The sequence below is a fragment of the Vombatus ursinus genome, unplaced genomic scaffold, assembly GCF_900497805.2.
Source record: "Vombatus ursinus unplaced genomic scaffold, bare-nosed wombat genome assembly UNPS02010822.1, whole genome shotgun sequence".
NCBI classification, from domain to species: domain Eukaryota; kingdom Metazoa; phylum Chordata; class Mammalia; order Diprotodontia; family Vombatidae; genus Vombatus; species Vombatus ursinus.
In genome coordinates, this window is record NW_020950600.1 from 5,616,538 (window position 1) to 5,641,546 (window position 25,009).

Here is a 25,009-nt window from a genome sequence, read left to right on the forward strand (position 1 = left end):
CAGTTCCTCTGCTCCTCATTCCATGCACTTTGTACAGCAGTCTCCTACTTTAGTAATTTTAAAAAAATACTCAGCTTAGAAAACACCAATAAATATTTCAATGTACAAAGAATAATGGAACAGGTAGATTGTGTATGAAATTGTACATTTCTTTGTGACACATGAGACGACATGCTATGAGTTAGGAGGTCTCGAGTTCAAATTCTGCCTCAGATACTTACTTGCTGAATGACATTGGGCAAGTCACCCATCCTTTTCTTAGCCTCAGTTTCCTCATCTGTAAAATGAGGAGCTGAACTTGGCTTCTAAGATGGTTTCCAGCTCTGAATCCCTGATCTTGTACGACTTGTGTGCAAGAGTTTTGAACTTTCTTCTGTGTATTTTCAAATGATTCTTGATATTCTTGTCTTTTTTTCTTTAATTTTTATGATTATTCTACCGCTCTTCCTTGCCAATTCCCATCATCCCCTCAAAAAACTATTCCTTGAGTATAATCAAAGGAAACAAATTTGCACATTAGCCATGTTTGGAAATGCAATGCGTGTCTCATCTTGAACCTCACTTCCAAGGGGTGAAAGACTCACTTTATCTTCTGGAGTCAGTGCATTGAGCAGAGTTCTTCATTTTTTCCCACTTGGGTTTCCTTTTCAGTGATGCAGTTCTTGCATAAAATGTTCTTGTGGTTCTGCACAACTTACTCTCAGTTCATAGAAGTCTTCCCAGGTTCCTCTGAAACTGTCCCCTTCATTCTTTCTTACAGTACAAAAGCATTCCATTATATTCACATATTGTAATTTGTTTAGCCATCTTCCATTTTATGAGCATCCAATTTGCTGCAATCCAATCCAACAACTAAAAGTGCTGTGATAAATATTTTTGTATGGGTGGGTCTTTTGCCTCTGTCTTTGAGTTCTTTGTCATCTCATGGTATTTCTAGGTCAAAGAGTTTAGTGTTTTTTGGGGGTATTGTTTCAAATTGGATTTCAGATGCTTAGAGCAATTCATGGTTCCACCAACAGGACATTAGAACCTATTCTCCCAAAGCCCCTCCTGTAATTGTGATTCCTCTTTTCAATCCATCAATTATTTATTAAGTGACCACTATGTGCCAGGCACTGTCTTAGGTACTGAAGATAGAAATACAGTGGAACAATTCTGACTCTCAAGTGGCTTATATTTTCTAGGGGAGACAACACAGCCATAAATAGGGTGTCCCCAAAGCTGTCCTACAGATTAATATTTAAGTCTTAATAGCTTAAAGTTGTTCTAAGACTTTTGAGGCACCCTAGATAAGTATATTGAGAATAATTATTTTTTGTCATCTTTGCCAATCTGATGGGTGTGTTATAGTACCTTAGGGTGGTTTTAATTTTCATTCCTCTTTTGCTAGAGAGTTGGGGCATATTTCCATATGATTATTGATCGCTTACATTTCTCTTTGACACCCACCTCTTCATACCTGTTGGCCATTTATCATTTAGACAAGAGAACTTGTCATTCCATCATTCCCTGTGTGTCTTGGCTACCAGACCATTAGCAGAGACATTTGCTGCAAAGATTTTTTTCCCACAATTTCTCCATTTTCCTTCTCATTCTAACCACCTTATAAAGTTTTATGAATTATTCCTCTTGCAACTTAAGTGTGAGTTCATAAAAGGACATCAACCAAGGTTTGTTCAATTGATTTGAGCTGAATTGAATATCAAAGCTGAAGAGCAAGTTAAAATTCAGATTCTGTGTTAGAAAAAAAACCACTCAACCATCCCAGCTGTGAGTCACATTTTCCACTGTAGAAGAATGAAAGATAAACTCAAGTACATACAGACATAGTTCAGTTTTTTGGAAGTTGCTGAGATGCAAAGAAGTAAACTGAGGCAGAATATAGAGGATGATAGCATCCCAGTGATTAGAACCACCCAAGAACAGTGACCCTCCCCATTGGAGGTCTTTTACCTGAGGGTGGATGACCACTTTCTGGGATATTATAGAATGTTCAAGGCCTGGTTGGACTACATGGCCATTGAGACTTGGGATTGCTTCAAGGAAGTGAGGAAGTTTCTTCTGGACAAGACCTAGGGACTTGGGGGGGGGGCAGTGTAATTGGCTTCAAATATATGAAAGGTTCTTATGCAGACTCACTGGATAAAACACTGGACCTGGAATCAGGAAGACCCGAGTTCAAATCCAGCCTCAGACACTTACTAGTAGTATGGCTCTGGGCAAGTCACTTCATTGCCATGTACCTCAATTTCCTTACTTGTCAAATGGAGGTTGTGGCAAGGATCACATTTGTAAAGCAGGGTGCTGTATAAGTAATAGCCATTTTTATTTTTTGGCCTTGGCAGCAGAAACAAGAATGGGAAGAAATTGCAAACTGGCAGATTTAGGCTTCTGTCAGGATAACCTGGTGAATAATGAGAGGTGTCTCAGAGTGGAGTGGGCTGCCCCAGGGGGGAGGTGCGATGCTTCTCCTTGTCGAGGCCTTCAGGTCAATGCTGAATGACCACTTTCCTTTTTTTCCTGAATAAATAAATTTTAAAAAATTGCCAAAAATCTTTTTTCTCTTTCTCCCAGTCCATTGGGAGGGGAAAACATATTGTCTTTGCATATTGTGACCAATATACAAGGTCCAGCAAAACAAATGCCCCCCCCCTCGGCCTTGTCCCCATTGTCTAGATTTCCATCTGCACCCCAAGTCCCATCAGCTGCCAGGGAGGGCCTGGGGAGGGAGCATGGCCACCTTTCCAGGATTCTCAGGTAGGGTTTGTAATGAGGCAGCTGCTCAGGCCTCTTCCAGTGCCGCCATTTTCTGAATCAAAGTTGCCACTCTCATCACTGTTGCCTTAGCTCCCTGCTTGTGTTTTGTCTTGCATTTTGATTTAAAAATAATATGCTGAGAGACACCCCCCCAAATAACAAAATAAAAAGTGTGCTACTTTATTCTAGGAGTCCTCAAGAATAAGGATATGTATGGCCTTTAGTAGTATGGGTATAGACTGACCATATCTCTAGGTTTAAGGGTCTTAGTTAATTTTTTAGATGATAATCCTATATTTCAAAGGCTTCATTGTGTGGCGTGAAAGCAGGTGGAGGGGACAGATCATCAGTCAGTCAATAAAAATTTATTAAGCACCTACTATGTGCTGGACATTGTGTTAAGGTGGTTGAGAGCCCCGGGGTCATGGTTGTCCTAGCATGCTGCTCCTCATATCCCCAACCTTTCTGTGGGGTCTGGAGATCTGACCCAGCCAGCCCTTATTATGTGCCCTGATTGTGTGCCAGGTTCTGTGCTACAGGTTGTCGATATCTGCCTATGCCCTTTAGGGGTCAGCTAGGTGGTGCTGCAGTGGTTAGGGTGCTGGGCCTGGAGTCTGGAAGACTAGAGTTCAAATCTGGCCTCAGGCACTTCCTAGCTGTGTGACCCTGAGAAAGTCACTTGACTCTGTTGGCCTCAGCTTCGTCATCTGTCAAATGAGCTGGAGAAGGACATGGCAAGCCACTCCTGTATCTCTGCAGAGAAGACCCCAAATGGGGTCAGGAAGAGTTGGAAACAACTGAACAGCAACATTGTTAGCCATTATTATCTATAGACTTCAGGGGGGAAGTCCATGAGTTCGGATGGGGCAAAATAACATTTCATCCTATGTCTTTTTACTGTATTCATTTAAAAACATTGTCCTGAGAAAGGGAGCACAGGCTTCATGTGAACAGACTGCCTCAAAGTTGACCGTGACATTAAAAAGGGTTATGAATCCCTTCCAGGAATAAAGAAGCTATAGTTCTCTGGGGTGTATGGCATTCCATTCTTACGAGTATAGATTTAATATTTAAAGGGATCTTATGTGTGTATTAGTTCAAACCTTGTTTTACAGAATTGGAATCTGAATTCTGGAGTGGTAAAGTGATATAAATAGCTGGGCTGATCTTTGAACCCAGACCCTCTGAGTTCAAATTCATCGCTCTTTCTACCATGTGGTACTGCTCGGGGCACCTCATTGTAGCAAAGACATTGCTAAGCTGAGAGTATCCAGAGATGGGCACCCAGGATGGTGAAGGGCTCCAAGGTCGTGCCCTGGGAATGCAGGTTGAGGGGATGTATGAATATTTAACTTGGAGAAGAGAAGATGTTGTGAGACAGGTCCTTAAGGACTGAAGGCTTTCAGGGAGAAGAGGGATTAGCTTTGGTCTGTTTGACCCCAGGAGCCTTGGGGTAGGAGCTAGCAGCAGAAAAACAGATTGAGGTATGATGTCAGGAAGAACTTCCGGCCTGTTAGAGCTGTCCAAGGTAGCCACAGGCTATTCCTTCCAAAGCCTCAGCTCTCAGTATAGGTCTCCCAAGCCAAAGCTGAGTGTGCTAGAGAAGAATTCTGGTTCACTTCCCACTCTCCGGGAGATTCTGCAGCAGAGAAACAGATTGAGGTATGATGTCAGGAAGAACTTCTGCCTGTTAGAGCTGTCCAAGGTAGCCATAGGTTATTCTTTCCAAAGCCTCAGCTCTCAGTATAGGTCTCCCAAGTCAAAGCTGAGTGTGCTAGAGAAGAATTCTGGTTCACTTCCCACTCTCCGGGAGATTCTGTGAAATACAGAGTATGATGGGGGGTGGCCGTGGGGAATGGAATTGGTAGCTTTTAGCTGCTGATTAAGGTATAGGCCTAAACTTTCAGTTTTCTTTCATTTACTGTTGGAAGCCCATTATTTATGTTGACCTACTTATAGAAATGGAGAGTGTTTAGACTTTGGGCAATCTTTCTTCCCCTCCCCCCATCCCCCAAGGCCTGATAGATTTGGGCCTCTTAGAATGCATTAGTCTGGAAGCCAGAATCTAGGTAGAGTGTGTGGTGTGTGCTATGGAGGAGTATAGGAGGAAGAACCCGGTCCATGAATTACAGCAACTGGGGTTCAAATTCCATCTCTGATTCTGACTCCCAACCCTGGGCAGGTCACTTTAAAAATCTGTCTTATCTCTAAACTGTAAACAGTGGATTTAAAGACTTCTGGATTCTGATTTCCATGGTCCATGGATCCCATTCAAGAGGCCATTTTGTAGAATAAGTAGATAGAGCACTTGACTTGAAGTTGAAACCTGGGTTTGAGTCCTATGTCTGAAACTTACTAGCTGTGTGACTTTTCCCTGCCTCTAAAACATGGGGGTTACACTTTGTCACCTCCAAGGTCTTTTACTGCTCAGGATTTGTGATCTTACAGTCTTACCATCTGATAAGTGTGAGGTGGTACCTCAGAATTGTTTTAATTTGCAAACTCTAATCGATAGTGATTTAGAGCATTTTTTCATATGATTATATTTAGCTTTAATTTCTTCATCTGAAAAACTGCCTGTTCATATCCTTTGACCATTTATCAATTGGGAAGTCACTTGTTTTCTAATAAATTTGACTTGGCTCTTTATATGTTTGAGAAATGAGACCTTTGTCAGAAACACTGTAAAAATTGTTGTGCATCTTTCTGCTTTCCTTCTAATCTTGGTTGCATTAACTTTGTGTGAAACCTTTTTAATTTAATGTAAACAAAATTATCCACTTGGTGTTTCAGAATGTTTTCTATCTCTTGGTTACAAATTTTTTCCTTCTCCATATATCTGGTTTGGTGATAAATTCTTGTGAACTTGTACTATACATAGACCATTCCTTGCTCCCTTAATTTGCTTTTGGTATCACCCTTTATGTCTAAATCATGTACCCATCTTGACCTTATCTTGGTATCTGGTATCTAATGTTGGTCTATGCCTAGCTTCTCTACTATTTTCCAGTTTTCCCCGAAGTTTTTGTCAAATGGTGAGTTCTTATCCAAGAAGCTGGAGTCTTTAGGTTTATCAAACAGTAGGTTACTATAATCATTTACTATATGTTTTGTGTACCTAATCTATTCCACTAATCCCCCGTTCTATCTTAGCCAGTACCAAATAGTTTTGATGATTGCTTCTTTGTAATATAGTTTTAGATCTGGTACAGATAGGCCATCTTCCTTTGCATTTTTTAAATTAATTCCCTTTATTTTGTTGACCTTTTGTTCTTCCAGATGAATTTTTAAATTTTTTTCTAGCTCTATACAATAATTTTTTTGGTAGTTTGATATGAACTTCTTTCTTTATTATTATTATTATTATTATTATTATTATTTTTTTAGCGAGGCAGTTGGGGTTAAGTGACTTGCCCGAGGTCACACAGCTAGTACGTGTCAAGTGTTTGGTCTGAGGCCGGATTTGAACTCAGGTCCTCCTGACTTCAGGGCAGGTGCTCTGTCCACTGCGCCACCTAGCTGCCCCCTTTTGTTTTTCATTTATTTATTTATTTATTTTATATGAACTTCTTTCAAAAAATATTTGGATAACTGTATTTCTGTTTCTTTGTAATCCTATGCATTTTACACCATTACCCTGAGAAGCAGTCCCTAGACTTCACCAGACACTGCCAAAGGTGTCCATGACAAGGAAAGTCTAAGAACTCCTCTGTCTAGTGGAATAGAATGTCCTGGAGGGCAAGATCTGCCTTCTTTTTATTGTTCTTTGTATCCCCAGTGTTTGTCATATTAAGCATTTAATAAATGCTTGATTGATTTAAGTCCCCTATATCTCCCTTGTATAGTGCCTGGTCATAGCTTGTTAAGTTGAATTTGAAATTGAATTGAATTGGATTTGCCTGGAGTGGCTACAGAAGTAGGTCCAGTGCAATCTAACCAGCACTTGCTGAGTGCCCTCTGTAAGAAAGCACTTTGCCACATACTGGGAATACAAAAGCCAGAGGGACTGTCCGTGTCCTCAGGGCACTTACTTGTAGCTGCTCCGTCAATATTGGCATCATGAGATTGCCTTGTCTATTTACCATGTAACATTGAAACAAACTAAACTAGACATTGCTTACTTTGATCATGGCGTCACAGATTTACATCTGGAAGGGACCTTATTGCTCATCTCGTTGAAACCCCTCTTACAGATAGCCAAGCTAAGTCAACAAGCATTTATTAAGCACTTACTGTGTGCTGATCCCTGGGAATACAAATTTAAGCAGAAAGACAGTGGCTGCTTTCAAGAAGCTTAAATTCTAGTGGAGGAAGAACGCAGAAAGGGAAGTGAAAATCGGGTGGAGCAAGGGGAAAGTAGCCACTAGTGAGAGTGGTCAGGAAAGTCCCGAGTCGGGAGTGCAAGCCTGGAGAGCAATGGAGCCGTGGCTGGCCTGGGCCTCTTCTTTAAGATGGAGGCAGCCAATCAGAGGTAGAGGAAGCAGCGTACTTCTGGTGTGAGAGGTAGTCCAGGGGGAAAATGAGGCAAAAAGCTCTCTGGAGGCAGGGCAGAGAAAACCTGGGTGTAGTCAGCAATGTCGCCAGGACAAAGGGACATTTGGCACTGAGGAAGTTGATAGATGTGCAAACTGTTGCCCAAACAGAAAAGTGATTAGCCTATATCCAAAGAGTCAGGATTTGAACCCAGACCCTCTGCTTGCAAACGCAGTATTCTTTCGACTTTATTATGGTACACTCACATACTGTGCTGGATTAACAATAATCCTAATAATTGACTTTTGTAGAGTGGTAAAATGGATAGAGGGCCAGCCTCAAAGCCAGAAAACCTGAGTTCAGAAACAGCCACTGCTACTTTCCGGCTGTGTCCAACTAAGTTGGAGAGAAAGTTGCAGCTTGTATTGGGAGAGGAAGTTCCTCACCAGGTGAGGATGAAATTACAATTCTACTCCTCCCCTTTTTAAAATTCAGTAAATGTTTTACATACATTATCTTATCAATACCATGATGTAGATTATGCAGATATTATTGGCCCCATTTTGCAAATTAGACTACTGAGAATCAGATGGAGCGACCTCATAGGATTTTAGACTGAGAAGTAGAAGGAACGGAAAATTCATCTAATCCAGCCCCTTTCTTTTATAGATAAGGAAATTGAGGTAGAGAGAGATGAAATGACTTGTCCAAGGTCACACCAGGTATATATATATAATGTGGGATTTTAATCTATGTCTCACTTGACTCTAAGTTCATCATTATATGTACTATACTGTGCTGCCATTTATGTTGGTTTAAAATCTTTTTTAAACACTCGTAGGAAAAAAACAAACAAACACTTGGCCTGCATTCTATTCCCAATCTAAAATAATTCTGAAACGTAAGGCTTGGAGGGATCCTTATCAGTGCCCCTGTAGATCTCAGCAGAAGCTTTTGTGATTGAGTACAGATTCTCCTTGCAAGGTTGAAATTTTCTGGGGTAGCATACACATGTGTAGTTCAAGTAATGTTGAATATAATTAATAGTAATATTAGTAATAATAGTTGTTTGACCCTGAAACTCAACTTCCTCATCTGTGAAACAGATATCATAATAGTTAACCTACTTTACAGGCAAATAGTTGTGAGAGGCAAATAGAAAAGCTCACTATTATTTATATATAGCTCTATAAGATTTGCAAAGTGCTTTACATATGTTATCTCCTTTGACATGTCATAAGTCCTAAGATCACTCTTGGGGAGCTACCTTAAGAGGCCAGATTATTGGTGAAGGTTTCAGTCCTACTAGAAATGATACTGAAACAAATTCAACATCATCACCATCAATGATGTTAACATAGGCCCTTGAGGTTTGTAAAGCACTTTACATTTATTTTCTCATTTGAACTGTTCAGCATCCCCGAGTGGTAGGTACCACACTTATTTTATGGGTGCTAAAACTGTCCTGTCCATGGCTACATAGTCATTAAATGTCAGAGATAGGATTTGAACTCACATCTTCCTGATTTTGAAATCAGTCCTCTATCTACAGTACCATTGTGCTGGGAAAAGCCTTTTGTCTATGTTCGGAAGAAGGAAGAAGCCATCCCTGCCCACCTCATTATAAACCGAGGGCCTAAACTTATTCGTGTCTCATCCTATATCCCTCCATGGGGAAAAAAGCACTGGATTTGCCTTCAGAGAACCAGATTCAAATTCTGTATATGCTTATTATTCCTGTGTTTCCCTGGCAAAGTAGCTCAGCTCTCTTGGCCTTAGTTTATTCGTCTATAAAATGAGTAGATTGAATGAGATGGCATTTGAGAACCCTCTTCTTGGGCTCTAGAGCCGTGATCCTTTGGCTAGATGGCTCATCCCCCTTGATCTGCCATTCAGGAAGGCTAGTAACCATCCTTGTCTTTTTCTTTTCCTTCCCTGGTTCCCTCCTCCCCTCCTGCCAGTCTGATAATCATTCCCTGTAGCGTTGGCAAGTGATCATCCCACTGCTCTTTGCACGTGTATGGCACCTGGGCCTGTGATGTGCCAGCCATTACAGTCATCTTCCACAAACCCTTCGTTTTCCCAGGCTCACTCTAGTTTTTCTGGGATCCCTCATATAGTAAATTAGTCTCTGTCATGCATCTCTAATGGATTGCTCTTCTCTGTTACCCCCTGCATCAAAAAACAGCAAGGAAATTGCCTTAATTGCTAGAATCCAAGGGCAGGTACCCACCCAAGGGACCAAGTTGTGTTAAGATGAGGTTTCACATGCTCAGCCCTTCCTTAAGGTTTTCTTTGTGCCTCTCTCCCCCCCTTTGATGAGCTATGTAGATCCTGGTATACTGTCTATCTTTTAAGGAGGAGGAGGAAGGAGGGAGGGAGAAACTGGGGCAGGGAAGTTAGTCAGTGGAGGACACCAGGAAAGACGCTGGTGTAGAAGGTGATACCTGAGCCTTCCTTTGAATAAAACGAGGGATTGGAAGGTGACCATTGCAGGCTTGGGACACCACGTAGCCCAGCAACTGCAGGTGGGATGTCATACATGGGCAGCAGCGGTAAATGAGCCAGTTTGGATGGAACGCAGAGCATTGAGAATCATGGGTTCACAGATCCAGGGCTTGATCTGAAGCCATCTGCTCCAAACCCTTCATTTTACAGATGAGGACGCTGAGGCACAAAGGGGAAGTGACCTGTCCAAAAGGCACACGGGGAGCAATTCGAGCGAATAATAGGAACCCAGAATGGAAAGGTAGGTGGGGGTGGGGGGAGGCTGATGACCAGTATCCAGTGAGTTCTAAAGGTTCATCTCACCAACCAATCTGATTTCTCCGCCTCACTCCCCAGTACCGCAGCTCCGGGTCTGACGCTTCGTTTCAGCCCACATGTCCTTGAGGGAAAGAACAACACCCTTTCTGGCCAGTCTTCAGGCCTCAGCCCCTGGATTCTGAGTGTTTCAGGCAGCCCCCTCACACCCTGCTCCGGTTCCCATGGCTACCATCTCCCAATCTCTCTTCTTGGCCTCCAGCCAAGGTAATTGCTTTATAACCAACTCCCTCACTTTTGGGGCCTCCTCTTTTCAGTCTTTTGTTGACACGGCTGGGGCCTTTTCTCATTTCCTCTTTGTTCACACCTCCCCCCTCCCAATTATACTTTTAGCTGCTCTGCTATTGTTTCGCCCTACCCCCACTCCAGGCTGTCAACAATGAGCATTTGGAAGTACCCGAGTCTATATTTAAGATGTACAGGGTAGCTCAGGTGTGCATCATGAAAGGAGGGTATCTGTAATTAAGAAGAAATTATTAATTGCCAGTCTCTTAGTGTTACAGAAGCAAAGAATGTCAAAGTCACCAAAAAGGGACCTCCGAGAGCCTATGGTTCAAATAGGACCTAAATAAGAAGCGTTAGGAGTGTTGAGCTGTGTGACCCTGCACATGTTACTTGACCTTTCTGTGTTTCTGTTTCTCAGCTGTAAGATGAGGGAGGTAGTTAAGTAGCCCAGTGGAGAGAGGGCTGGGCTTGGAATCAGAAGACCTGAGATCAAATACAAGTTATGCCAAATAAACCAGCATCTGGAGGTAGTCCAATTTTGAGTGAAGGAATGAATGAATGAATGAATGAATGAATGAATGAATGTACAAAGCATTTATTAAGTGCAGTAAGCACTTTTACATTGGTTAAGTCCAGTGCCTGAAGCCTATGGGTCAACCTTGACTCTGTGAAATGGTCTCAGAAATCTTTTTGTAATGGCTTAATCAGTGTATCAGAGAACATTTGGAGCCCCTGACTTTTTTGTCTATCTATCTGTCTGTTTAGCAGGGGAATAACCTTTTAGGAATATCAGTTTGTCTGTCAACTGTGAGCAGAATAGAATGGAGGGGGAAAAGACTTGGAAGCATAGAGACCAATTAGTCTAGGGGCTTTTAACCTGGGGTCTCTCAATTTTTTTTAATTTTTTAATTTTTTAATTTTTTTTTTTGCTTTTTGGTGAGGGGTTCGGGGTTAAGTGACTTGCCCAGGCTCACCTGGCTAGTAAGTATTAAGTGTCTGAAACTGGATTTGAATCAATTTTCTTTTAAACATATTTCTACGTTAGTCATGTGAAAAAAGAGTCATAACAAAAGGGAAAAGCCACAAGAAAGAAAAAACAAAAAAAAGTTTTTTAATATTTTAATAACTCTTGTAATGTAATTGTATTTTAAATGTAATTTAAATCTTGTAATGTAAATGTAATTGGTTTCCTTTTCAATCATACGTATTTGAATTTAGGCATTTAAAAACAAGATTCGAGAAGGATCCTAAAGGATTTAGCTGACCATTGACTGCCGACGTGGTCTGTGACAAAACAGGTTAAGGATCCCTGAGTTAGATGGTTAGTGATTATTCGGGCCACACATATCCAACTTGGAGTCTATGGCACCCACCGTAGACCAGGTCAATATCTATTACACCTATCTCCAAGAACTGGAAACTAGTTGAAAGTTTAGATAATTTCTTTAAATAGTGGAAGGCAGCCACACCATTATGGATAGAAAGCTGATCTCGGAACCTGGGAGGCTTGGGATTCAAGGCCTGCTTCTGATAAATATTGGCTGTGCATCCCTGGGGAAGTAACTTAACCTCCCTGAGCTTTGGGTGGCTCTCTTAAGCAGTAAGTGGCAAGGAAGGTGTCATGTATTTGTAGAGGGATTTTCCTCAACTGGGCCTTCCCTTTACCAATGACATCAGAGGTCCATTTAGCTCCATATCCCTCAATAGTACTTTGGATTGATTATATTTTTAGATTACTCGTGGGAGTTACTCCTCTCACTCATGAGAGTCTAGTAGAAAGAGCAGTAAACTCAGCCAGAAGACCAGATAGCCTGCCTTGAATACTTACTACCTGGCCAACCTCACCTCCCTGGGACTCAGTTAACAAACTAAGTTCAGTCATTTTTCAGTCATGACCTCATTTGGGGTTTTCTTGGCAAGGATACTGGAGTGGCTTACCATTTCATTGGCTCATTTTACAGATGAGGAAATCGAGGCAAACAAGGTTGTGACTTGCCCAAGGTCACACAGCTAGTAAGTATCTGAGGCCAGATTTGAACTCAGGAAGATGAGTCTTCCTGACTGCAGGCCAGGTACTCTATCCACTGGGCCATCTAGCTGCTCTGGGCCTCAGTTTGCTCATCTGTAAAATGAGGTAAGCCTTTATGGTCTCTTCCAGCTCTTAATTCTGAGACCAGAAATCACCTTATTTCCCCGAACTTCAGTTTCCTTATCTGTCAGACGGGGATGGTATTACTCACTTCCACAGTTCATTATAATGCCAGTGCTTTATAAACCATACAGGGAGGGCTGCAGGATTGTGTGCCTGTGTGTAAAAGCTGCCAGTTGTTTGTCTTGTTTTTATTGTCTTGGCCACACTCTCCCCTTAGTCCTATTAAATTTCTCTTCCAGCCCTCTGTCCATGTTAAAGTTTCTTGTTTTGCTGTTAAAGACCCAAGGGGACTCGGGGAGAAACCTGAACGATGCCTTGGAACAGGGAAAAGTCGAGGTGTCCTCCACGGCTGATGGATTGACTTGGCAGTCCGTGTGCACCCGGCATTTTCCCGGTGCCATTTATGGAAATGCATGGTTTGATTACCTTCATCTTGTAGCCCACGGTGTTAGGAGAGGGTGTGAATCAGAGGCAGCAAAGACAAAAGCATGACTCAAACCCTGTAACACTTGCTGCAATGCCAGGAGTGAAAATGAATTTTCTTTTTCGTCTATTTTAGAATTTAAATAGGCCTTCAAGCTGGGCCACATGGCTTGATGGGTTTCAGAGGGGGAGAAGGGCCAAACCGAATGCATGTTCATTTCACTCAGGTGGGAAAATGGTTGTTAGGAGTTTAATTTGCTGTGACGATGTGTATCGTGATTGTTTTTTCCTAAAGACGGAGAGAAGTCCTGTTAGTCATAATAAAAGCTTGCATTGGCTTTATGCATTACAAAGATCTTGCCTTAGGATCCTCTCAGCAATCCTGGGGAGGAGGTGCTATAGGTATTCACCCCTGTTTTACAGATGAAGAAACTGAGGATTAAGGAGTTTAAGTCACTTTGCTTAGCAGAGTCATACTTAGGATCTTTTGGCCTGGGGCAGGATTCCTCCACAAAAAGCTACACTGTATTCTGAAGTGAACTTAAAAATTTTTCACAAATACCTGTAAAGACAATTTTTAAAAGTTTCATCTTTAAGAATTTTAGGTTCCAATTTCTCTCCCTTTCTCCCCTTCCTCCTCCCTGAGATGATAAACAGTTTGATACGGGTTATACGTGTGCAGTCATGCAAAACGTATTTCCATATTAATCATGTTGTGAAAGAAGACACTGACAACCCACCCAAACCCCAAAAATCAATGAAAGTGGAAAATAGCATGCTTCAATCTGCATGAAGTGAACTTTTTAAGAGTAGTTAAATTTGGAAGTAGTTGGGGAGAAAGAGACATAGGGACGGTGGCTCCTATCATTAAAATCTCTAGGATACAGTGAGGCCACGGAATTGTCGTTTTGGGATGTGGTTGCTCAGCTGCATTCCAAAAGCTAAGAGTAGAAGGAGGAAGCTACCATCTGGTACGTTTAAAATATTTTTGAAAAAATAAATTAAAGTTTTATCAATGTCTTTTATTTTTATATCATCTATTTCCCCCAATGTATCCCTGCTGTCTTCCTCTCCCTGAAAGCTCTCTTATAAGAACAAATTTAAAAGAAAAAAAAGTTCAGCAATAAAATGAAGATTTTTTTATATCTATGTAGGAAATAGTTATAAAAATTGTACTCTGTAGATCAGAACCACAAAATCTCCAATCTGGAAGACGTATCAGAGGCCATCTCATCCAATTCACAATCAATCATGGGCCACTATCCCTGACAAGTGACAATCTAAGCCCTCCTAGAATGCCTCTGGTCAGCCAGGCAGCTCATTCAGAAGTTTTTGCTTTCATTTCCTCCCCATAACTTATACCCACTGCTGATCTCTAGGGCCAATAGAACAATTCTAATCTTTCTTGCTAATTTCAAATACTTGAAGATAGAAATCTTGTCTTTTCCCAGTCTTCCTTTCTCCCAGTCCTCTCTTCTACAGGCTAAGCGTCCTTGATCTTTTCAACTGTTTCTCATATGGCATCATTCCTAGACCCTTCACCATAATGGTTTGTCCTCCTCTGAAGATCATGAGTAGCCTTCCTATACTGTTTAATGACTAGGCACAACACTCCAGATAGTGGTCTAACCAGGACAGAGTACTTTGGGACTATTCCCTCCTCAGTTTTAGAGACTTTACCTCTCTTAATGAAGTCTATGTCTGTATTAGCTTTTTTTTTTCTTTTCTTTTTGGTGAGGCAATCAGGGTTAAGTGACTTGCTCAGGGTCACACAGCTAGCTGTATTAGCTTTTTAATGAGCATGTAGCACTCACTATTCATCCAGTAACAGAATCTGAGGAATTGAAAAGAACTTCAGAGACCATAATCTCCAACCTGTACCTAACCAAGAATCTGGTGAATAGAGCGCTTTGAGATTTGAAGTCAGGAAGACCAGAGTTCAAATTCTAACTCAACACTTAATAACTTTGTGGTCTTGGGGAAGTAATTTAACTTTCTAAGCCTTGGTTTTTCTCATCTATTAAAATGGGGATGATGATAATAGGATCTATGTTACTGGGTAGCCTTGAAGGTCTAATGAGATAATATTATATATAGCACTTTGTAAAAATTGAAGCCATCATCATCATTTTTATCTGGCCTTTTCTTGAATTTCTTCAGTTGACCCTATTGAGCTTATAGTTCATTAAGACCCCCAGATCTTTTTCAGGCGATCACTCTCTAGTCATGCCTTCTTCTGTCTTGGACATGGGAAGTTGGTATTTTGATCCCACACTTAAAACTTTAATAAGATAAAATTAAATAGAAAAAAATGGAGATTGGCACCACATTGTGGTCAATAGAGAATTTATTTTGTCTTAACTGTCATCTTGTATGTTAACTATCCCTCCCAATTTTGAGTTGTATCCATTACATAATTTGTGTTTTATGTTTTATTCTGGAGCTATAAAAATGCCCTTATATCTTATGTTTTCTTATTTTTGTTATGTGGGATACTTATAACCTTGTCAGCTAGGTGGTGCATTGGATAGAGTGCTGGACATGAACTCAAGAAGTACTGAGTTTAAATCCATCTTTAGACACTTATAGCAGTGTGACTCTGGATAAGTCACCTTACTCTTTTCTGCCTTAGTTTCCTCATCTGTAAAATTAAGATATCAATAGTACCTATCTTCTCAGATTATTGTGAGAATCAAATGAAAGATGAAATGTGCAAAGTGCTTTGCAAACCTTCAAATGCTATGGAAATGCTAGATTTTTGAAGGCAGATATTTCCCTTCTTTTAAAAATTTATTCGATATCTTTCATTTTTTCTGCATTGATTTTTATCATGGTCTTTATATCCCCAGTGTCATGCCTGTAGTTGGTGCATAATACTTGTTGGGTTGAAGTGATTATTTGTTCATTTGTTCATAAATCATTGGGGGTGACATCTTTGTCCAAGGCACTAACAAGTCACTGGGGTTACACAGACCTTGTGTTCAAGATTATAATCTCATGGGAAAGGAAGACATGTCCACCAATTACTGTGATGGATGTGGGAATGAGACATGTACCAGGGAGGTCCACCCAAATGGCTATGTGACATTTGAGGAGGGTGAGGTGACCTTCACTTTGGAAGGGATGGGGTATGATTGGGGCAGCCTTCCCAATAGGAGGCAGCATGAATTTTATCCGTGATGGAAAGCAGGAACTAAAGAGATTTGGAAGCTGAGTGTTAGCCATGGCAGTGAGACGTGAGATGAGTTATTAGCATTTACATCATATCCTGAGAAACTGAGACCTGGATAGACAAGAGGAGAGCAGTCCAGATGGACCTTTCTGTCTTAAGCCCAGATGCAGGGACCCTTCTTCTTCCATCAGTCTCAAAGGTCAGTCTGGATTCTTTTTCAGCTCTCCTCTCACCTTCAAGATCATTCTTCATTCAGCTCCAGGGCCTTCAAACTGCATTGGTTTTAGCTTTGTTTCCCACTTCTCTGTCTCATTAATACCCTTTCCTTCCCTTTATTCTTATGTTCCTTGTCATTATATCATTGGAGGATGAGTTCCTTGATAGCAAGCACTGTCTAGCCTTTTCTCCCTCTAGCTATAGCACTTAGGACAGTGCTTGGAATATAGTAAGGGTTTAAAAAGAGCTTTTAATTAATTCATCATGATCAGTTTTCCTGATGTTTGGTTATCCAAAGAAATGTGATACAGTGGAACGACAACAGAATTTGGATACAGCAAATCCTGGCTTTGCCTCTTATGACCTCCATGACTGTGGTCAAATCACATCTCCTTTCTTGGCCTCTGTTTCCTCCTCTGTAAAATTATGGCATTGGTTTAGGTAGCTTCGGATTTCCCTTGCAGAATTAGTTACTGGTCTCATGATCCTATGTACAACTGTTTCCTTCTAGCTCTCAATAATGACCTTAATAAACTGTTAAACATGTTGTTGTTGTCCTTGGTTGGTGTATTTGTTTACCTTTCTTATATTTTTATAGTCTAGAGTATTTGAAAAACAATTTATTCAGGATTTTTTTTTTTAAATCTATATTTAGGCTCAGGTTTCTAGGGTAGGTCACCTTGGATTGCATCATGACCTCCTTTCCTCTTTGGGACACATTCCATGTCCTCCTTTAGTTTCTGGTGGGTACAGAATAGGCTTGTGTTAGTAGAATTTCATTTCCTTTTTATTTGAAAGTCTTTCTCCTAGTCATGTGCAGAATTTGTGTTTGTCATTGGAATTTTTCAATTTAACTTAGGCATCTTGGCATTTGCAGCATTGGGTTTTTTTCCTTTCCTTTTCTTTTTTCAAACCTCCTGGGAGGTGACCTTTGCTTTCTTTCAATCAGCACTTTGTTTTCTGTGTTCAGAAATTCTGGGCAGTTTTCTGTAATTATTAAGTGTAATCTGGCATTCAGGTTTTATTTTTGTCCTGTTCTTCTTGGAGACCTATAATCCTTCAGTGGTCTTCATTCATCTTGTCTTTCAGGTCAATATGTTTTGCTTATGTGGGAGTCATGTTTTCTCTTAACATTATTTTTGCTTCTTTTTCTAGATTGTCCTTCATTTCTGCATATTTGCCTTTCCAATCATTTATTCTCTCTTGTCTCTTTGATGAGATTGACCTCCATGGCTTCAAGTTTTTTCTATTCAACTTATTATTTCTTCTGTGTGGGTCACTAATTCTGCTTCCACAATTCTTATTTCTCATTTGTACCATTCAGAAACATCCATGCTCTCTTGGCGATCCACAGGCATTAAGTCATTCACCTTTGTTTTGTAATATTTATTCAAAGATGTCTGGATGCTCTTAGTTGATATGGAGGCTGTATTCCTGTCTGTTTTCATTATCTTTGCTGTTGACTTGTCTGCTTATGCTTGAAGTCTTTAATTGTTTTTTTTATCTCCTGAGATCTTTGTTAATTTCATCCCTTTTACCTTATCCTCCCCTAATGCTCTCTTTCTAACTTCTCCTCAATGCTTTCCATCTTCTTTCTCGCCTTATTTGAGGACTGGAAGGCAGAGAAATGAGCTCCTCCCAAGGACTCACTTTAGAGAGGGCCCAGACTTCTCTTGCTAAATTTCTTTTGCCTTTACACTGATGTTTGTTTTCTCCATGGATGGCAGTGGGGGAAACTTTCTCCCCAGCCCCTTTCCATTTCTTTTGTGTATTGCCTTCTCTCAGTAGACTGCAAGCTCCTGGAAGGGAGGGACTGTCTTTTTTTTTTTTTTTTAATTTCTATCCTAGTATTTACTGAACTGCCTGACACATAGTAAGCCCTTAATAAATGTTCTGTCTGACTTTGATGGCAGTTACCCTAGGGCCTGGGCTTCCAAGCTGTCTCCAGCCCCCTCCCACCATGAGTAATTAATTCATATTTCACCATCCCAGCTGGGTGCTGGGACCTTTGATTCAAGTGAGTGGATCCAGATTCACTCTAGCACCCAGCTCCAATTCCCTCCCTTGCTTTGCTTCACCTACTGCTACCATGGTGCAATCCTACCCAGGGCAAGCATCTGCTTGGTTTTCTGTGGCACTGGGGGGAGAAGAGGATCAACCCCTGGTTTGCTTGTGCAGCAAGGAGGGAAGGGGAGGGGCAGGGGTTGCCTTCTGAGTGAGCACATTGGAGGTTAGGGATTATTCACCTTTTCCCCTGTAAATTCATGTGATTTTTTTTATCCTCATTAGAGCTCTTGGTGTCTTAGACCATGGCATCAGCTGAAATTGCTTTTTCTCTTTCACGTAATTCCTGTTTTGGAGATGTTTAAGAGGTCTTGGGGATTGGAGAAAAATATCTAGTCTTCTGTCTTATTAGTCTCCTGGTCCCAAAGTCTACAAGTTGCTAGACACACTACCTTGCTGATGCATGTGTTGTTGCCATTTTCTAGAATAAAAAAGGAAAGCTAGCAAGATCCGGTGATTGATGCAGCCACTGAGGTAAATCTCTGAGACTATTTGAACATTGGTGTTTGAGTTGTGTGGGATAATGGTGCTATGATGGTAATAACTGACATTTCGATAGGGCCTTAAGGCTTGCAAAGCAATTTAGATCATCTGATGTTCTGTGAGGTGCTCCTTTTTCCATATGAGGAAACCGAGGCTCACAGAGTGATGGAATTACAGAATGAATAAAAAAAAAACATTTACTATACATAAAGCATTTTGCTGAAGATACAAATAGAAAAGGGCCCTTAATGAGCTTATGTTCTTGTTAGAAGAGTTTCATCTGCAGAGTAAATGAAAAGCCCTGGAAGTGCTCAGAGTGTATTTAGCAGTGGGGCAGATGACAAGAGCAAGGGACCATTTGGGTGCCTCAGCTGATCAGATAGCGCTGCCCAGGAGTCTGGAAGAGAGAAGGCCAAGGCTCAGAAGACTTCCATCTTACTAGATAATTGTGGTTGCTGACTCTGTGTTCATCCAAATGGGGAGAGCAACCGTATTCCCTCCATAATAAAGGAGGTCTAGGGGCAGCTAGGTGGCACAGTGGATAGAGCCCAGAAGTCAGGAGGACCTGAGTTCAAATCCGGCCTCAGACCAAATACTTGACACTTACTAGCTGTGTGACCCTAGGCAAGTCACTTAACCCCCATTGCCTTAAAAAAAATCAAAATAAAGGAGGTCTAGCTGCATTGGAAAGAATCACAGAATTATGAGAGCTGGAAGGGATCTGAACAATCCCCTAATCTGACCAGTGCCTAAAGGAATTTCTACTGCAAACATAGTTGATAAGGAAGTGTCCATCCTCTAAGAGGGAGAGCCAACCACCTCCCCAGGCAGCACTTATTCCTTATTTGAACATCGCCTGTAAAATGAGCCAGAGAAGGAAATGATCAACCACTCCAGTATCTTTGCCAGCATGACTCCAAATGGGGTCACAAAGAATCAGGTGTGACTAAAACAAGACAACAACAACAATCTTGAGATGCCTCTCTTGTTCTCTGTGAGTTTTCAGAGGTAACTGACCTGTGGCCCAGCCATCACACCCACCACTTAGGTGCCTTGAATTCATTTAGGGCATTTGGACACTGACTTACTCTCTTCTACTTGTCTTGGCTAGCCACTATCCCTTAGCCTCTCTATCCAGTCCAAAAGTTATCCTCTTTAAGAGCAAACACAGAAACAAGAAGTTGGGTCTTCACTCTGCTGTCATTTCTCATTCCCATGGACCAATGTTCCCTCTCCTTTCTTGAATCTTTTCTTCTCTTCATTATTACCCCACTGGCTGCACTCTCATTACAACCCAACTGACCTTCCATCTTTTTCTCATGCATGATATACCCCATTGCCTCTCTCTACCCCTTTGCACACTGGAGGGGATTCCTTTCTCTCTTCAGACTCTTCTTCAAAATTCAACTTTCATGGAACCTTCTCAATGAGCCTTTTCCCAATCTGTTCCCTTCCTCATTACTACTGGGACATCTTCCGTTAATTAGCATGTATTTTAGTGTCTAGGGGCTGCAGATAGAGCTCCAAACTGGAGTTAGGAAGACTTGAATTCAAATCCAGCATTAGACACTTACTAGCTGTGTAATCCTGGAGTTTGCCTGAGTTTCCTCGTCAGTAAAATGAGCTGGAGAAGAAATGGCAGACCAGTCCAGTATTTCAACTGGGGTCACAGAGTCAAGCAGGACTGAAATATAAACTCCTTGAAGGCAGAGACAGTTTCATTTTCATTTTTGTATTCTCCGTATGAAGCACAGTACATCTTATATAATAGGGACTTGTTCAGTGAGTGATTATCTGTGTTCATAGTATGTCACTGTAGTAGAATATAAGCTCCTTGCAGGCAAATACTTTGTCTTTGTAGTTCCAGTACCTAGGACAGTTCTTTATTTGTTGAATTGAATGAATAAGTTAAAACAAACAAACAAACCCAAAATGAGTTTGTCCAGACAAAATGTTGAGGATTGTAAAAGAGAAAGGAAGCTTTTCTTCTCCCTGGACCAGATGGCTTGGGATGATCTACTGCCTCTAATTTTTCTTTCCCAAACATTGACTCTCTGCTGTCTCCATTACACAGGCTTTATGTCTCTGTTTGGCTACCATTGCTCATTGGGCAGTCATTGAATGGTTATCCTTGCTAATTAATCTCTACCCCTATCTCCAGCAATAGAGAAAAAGGGAAAAGGGAATGGTCAATTACCTTTCTTGGCCTTTTATCATCTTTTCTTTGGTTGGGATTGGAAATAAATACTTTATCCCAGTTTTCAGCAGCTTTCTCAATATTATAACAGTGAAAAATTCTACAAACATTTATTCAACATCTACTATGTTGCCAGGCTTTGTACTGGGCACTGGAGACGAAAAAGAAAAATAAAAAGGAAATAGTGCCTGCCCTCAGGGAGCTTACATTCAGTAGGGAGAAGTAAAAGGTTCCCACATAAGTCAGTTAGAAGAAGGAGAGGGCATTAATGACAGTAGAATATGTTGAGGGAGGAGTGAGAATCAGGAAATGCTTACTCAGGGGAGAATATGGAACCTAAGATGACTTCCAAATGGCTAGCATTTTATATAACACTTTGCAAATATTATCTCATTTAATGCTCACAATAACCCTTGAGAGGTAGAATGCTATTATCCCCATTTTACAGATGAGGACAGAACTTAAGTGACTTGACCAGGATTGCACAGCTAGTCAGTGGCTGAGAATGGATCTGAATTCAGGTCATCCTGATTAAAGGCCAAATGCTCTAAAGATCCTGAAAGGCAGAGAAGGGGAAGGGCAGTGCATTTGCAGATATGGTGGTTTCTTTGTGAAAATGCCCTGAGGTGGTAGACAACTGGAAAGTAGAGTTCTCAAAGGGGGAAATAGCTTGTGTATTTAGTGAGCCTTTATTTAGCACCTACTGTGTCGTAGGCATTGTACTGAATACTGGGAATATCATGAATTTTTTAGATTCTACTTTTTATTTGAGCTGAAAATGAGCATACAGATGAATATGTATGCAAAATGAGTACAAAGAGAAGACAATTTTGGTGGAAAGGAGGAGAGAGCTCCAGTTCTTGTGAGGGGCCAAGACCCCTTGTAAAGGGTGGCATTTGAAACGAGCTTCAAGGCAGCAAAGGATTCTAGGAGGAAGAGGTGAGGAGGGATTATGAGATTAGCCTTGGCTTTAAATAGTCCTTCTTTACAAATCTAAATAGATTATTTCCTCCCGAAGCTTTCCTGGGACACTGAATTTCATTTGAGGGTGTCTTGAAGCGCTAAAATAAATCTTTGCTCTGTTTACAACTCACCTTTGTCCACTGAAAGATATCACAGAATTGTAATTGATTTTAGATTTCTTTCTCTCTCTTGGGGAATGAGGATGGGGAGAAGAGAAGGGTTGTCTTTTAAACCGATCAACACCCAACCACCCGTTAAGGAACTTTGGTTGCTTCTAGACAGTTGGTTTATGATGGACTCTCTCCATTCTAGAAGTCACAGCACACTACTAGAAACTGAGACCTGGAAGCTAGGCCCTTAATATTTCTCTCAGTTGTGATCTGCCAATGTGACATGTATTGATGTATTAATGTAAGCTACTTCCACGTGGTGCCATCTAATGAATCCATTAGCTGCCCTAGAGAATGATTTGTTTCAATCTTCCTTCTGGTTAAAAGCCATCCTGTGACCTAGCCTGTCCTTCACAGATGCCCTCAGGTATTTCATGTGGGAGGGTCACATGTTTAACCTCATATACCAGGGAATGTTTGTTAAAAGACCCTGGTTCATTTCCTGTCTCAGAGTTGTCCTATCTGTGTGACAGGGTTATTGCTAGGTGGTGCCATAGTGCATAAAGTGCTGGGCCTAGAGTCAGGAAGGCCTAAGTTCAAATATGACCCCAGATACTTACTGGCTGTGTGACCCTGGGCAAGTCATCTAACCCTGTTTGCCTCAGTTTCCTCATCTGTAAAATGAGCTGGAGAAAAAAAATGGCAAAAACACTCCGGTATCTCTGCCAAGAAATCTGCAAATGGGGTCACTGAGGGTTGGACGTGATTGGGAGGCAAGAAAAATAACAGTAATCCGTGTGACACTGGGCAGATTGCCTCCCAGGGCCTCTGTTTTTTCATCTAAGGTTCCCCCACACCCCCACCCCTGCTCCAGATCTATGATCATACAATCTCTTTGTGGCCCTCTCCAAGTCATTTCCTTCTCTCAGGCCTCAGTTTTCTCATCTGGACACTTAGCAGCTATAATCTTAGAGAAGATGATGATGATAACAATAATAATAGACGCCTATATGCTTGGCACTGTGCTGAGAGCTTTACAAATATTGTTTCATTTGAGCCTCCAAACAACCTTTGCAGGAATGTTCCGTTATTATCCCCATTTTATAGATGAGGAAACTGAGGCAGTGGTTAAGTGACTTGCCCAGGCTCACCCAGCTAGTAAGTGTCTGAGGCTGGATTTGAATTCAGGTCTTCTTGACTTCACTAGGTCTCCTTAATGCTTCACACAACTAACCTCAATGGGCTTTAGTTTATTCATCTGTAAAATTATGAAGCTTGATGAAACCCCTGAGATCCCTTCCTGCTCTAATTCTGTGTTTCTAAGCTCCTCTGTCACTCCCCTCAAATACTCTAGTGTACTCGTCCCACCTGCTCTTCTGTGAATATGCCCTGACATCCTTTCTCCTGACCCATGCTCTCATCTCTTCCCTCCTTCTGCCTTTAGCAGGTCTAGGTTACTGCATGGCCCAGGTCTGGTGCCTCTTTCTCTACAAAACCTCTCCGGGTCCTCCCCATTCTTGGCTCCCCCAAACCTAGCATAATGCCTTGCATGTGACAAATGTCCATTAAATTAAATTTAAATGAGTTTTTTATTAGTTGATGTCAGGGATTAAATTTCTATCCAAGTATAATGAGGAATTATATCCGATCTGGCTTTTCTAAATATTGATGTTGGTTCTGTGAGATGAATTAGTTATTCTGTTCTTTTAATTTCACTCATCTACCATGTTATGACCACGTGGATTCTCAGACACCATAGCCTTGTGGAAAGAGTGTTAGATTTTTAGCTGGAATGTCTGGATTCAGTTCTTGGATGTAACACATAGTAGTTGTGTGACTTTGGTCAAGTGACCTCACTCCAGCTCTCTTTAGACTCAATTTTCTCGTCTAAAATTGGCATTGTAATAGCACCTACGTCCTCTGGTTCTGCATGAGGTGCTTTGTAAACCTCATAGCCCTAGAGAAATGGGATGTGGTATTATTATATGATGTGGTCCCTCATTCATCCATCTGACAGTAGTCTCAGGGGAAGGCATGATGACAGTTTATAAGTATTTTGGAATCAGAATGCTGCTTGGCCCCATAGGGATAAGGGATAGTAGTAGTGGGTAGGAAGTTACTATGGAGGCCAGTTTAGGCTTGATACACAAACATTCCTTAATAATAAAGCCTTGAAGAAGTGACCTTTCCTTCATTTACTTCAGGTAAAACCTGGACACCCATTTGTGAGGAATGTTATAAAGTCTTATTCAGGATGGGTGAGACTAGATTGGTTAGTCCTTGTGGGTCCTTCTCCCTGTGAGATTCTGAGATGAGGAAAGATGTACAATTATGAGAGTGACTTTGGAATATTCAGACCCTGCTTTGGCTCTGGCCTGGGGGAGTATGCAGAGAAGTGGGCCTTGTCCACAAGAAATTGAGTGTCGAGCTAGGGAGTTAGGATAAATATATAAATGAATACATTGAATACCAGGTCATGTATTCCGAAACTGAAATGGATTGTACAGACACAGTGTGTTCAGACAAGAAGGGATGAGTGGTCTGGGAAGCCTCCTTGGATTATGTGGGATTTTGGCTAGGAATAGAAGGATGGATAGGACATAGACAAGTGCCAAGGGTGATTATTGAGTCTAGAGGAAGAAGTAGCCAAAAGGAGAGAGCAGAGCATCCAGAGAGAGCTGGGAGGGGGTACAAGGTGGTATAGCATCTAACACACTGGAGAGGCAGAGATGATGAATGTCTGACTATAGGAGCCAGAGGAGTCCATAGTATGTGTGTTTCTATGCTCCTGTGTTACTCCCCTCAAATACTCTAGTCCATTTGTCCCGCCTGCTCTTCCCCAAATGTGCCCTGACATTCTGTCTGTTTGAGATACTGTGGTATCTCAAAGACTATAATATCATAGTTTTTGAGCTGGCAGGGACCTCAGAAGTTACCCAGTCAAACACTGT

General features: G+C 41.3%; 1 protein-coding gene across 1 annotated transcript in view; it reads left to right on the forward strand.

Annotated features, from left to right (window-relative positions):
• PRKCZ (protein kinase C zeta) overlaps window positions 1–25,009 on the forward strand; it is a 243,018-nt gene that overhangs the window by 96,737 nt on the left and 121,272 nt on the right. The window lies entirely within an intron of this gene.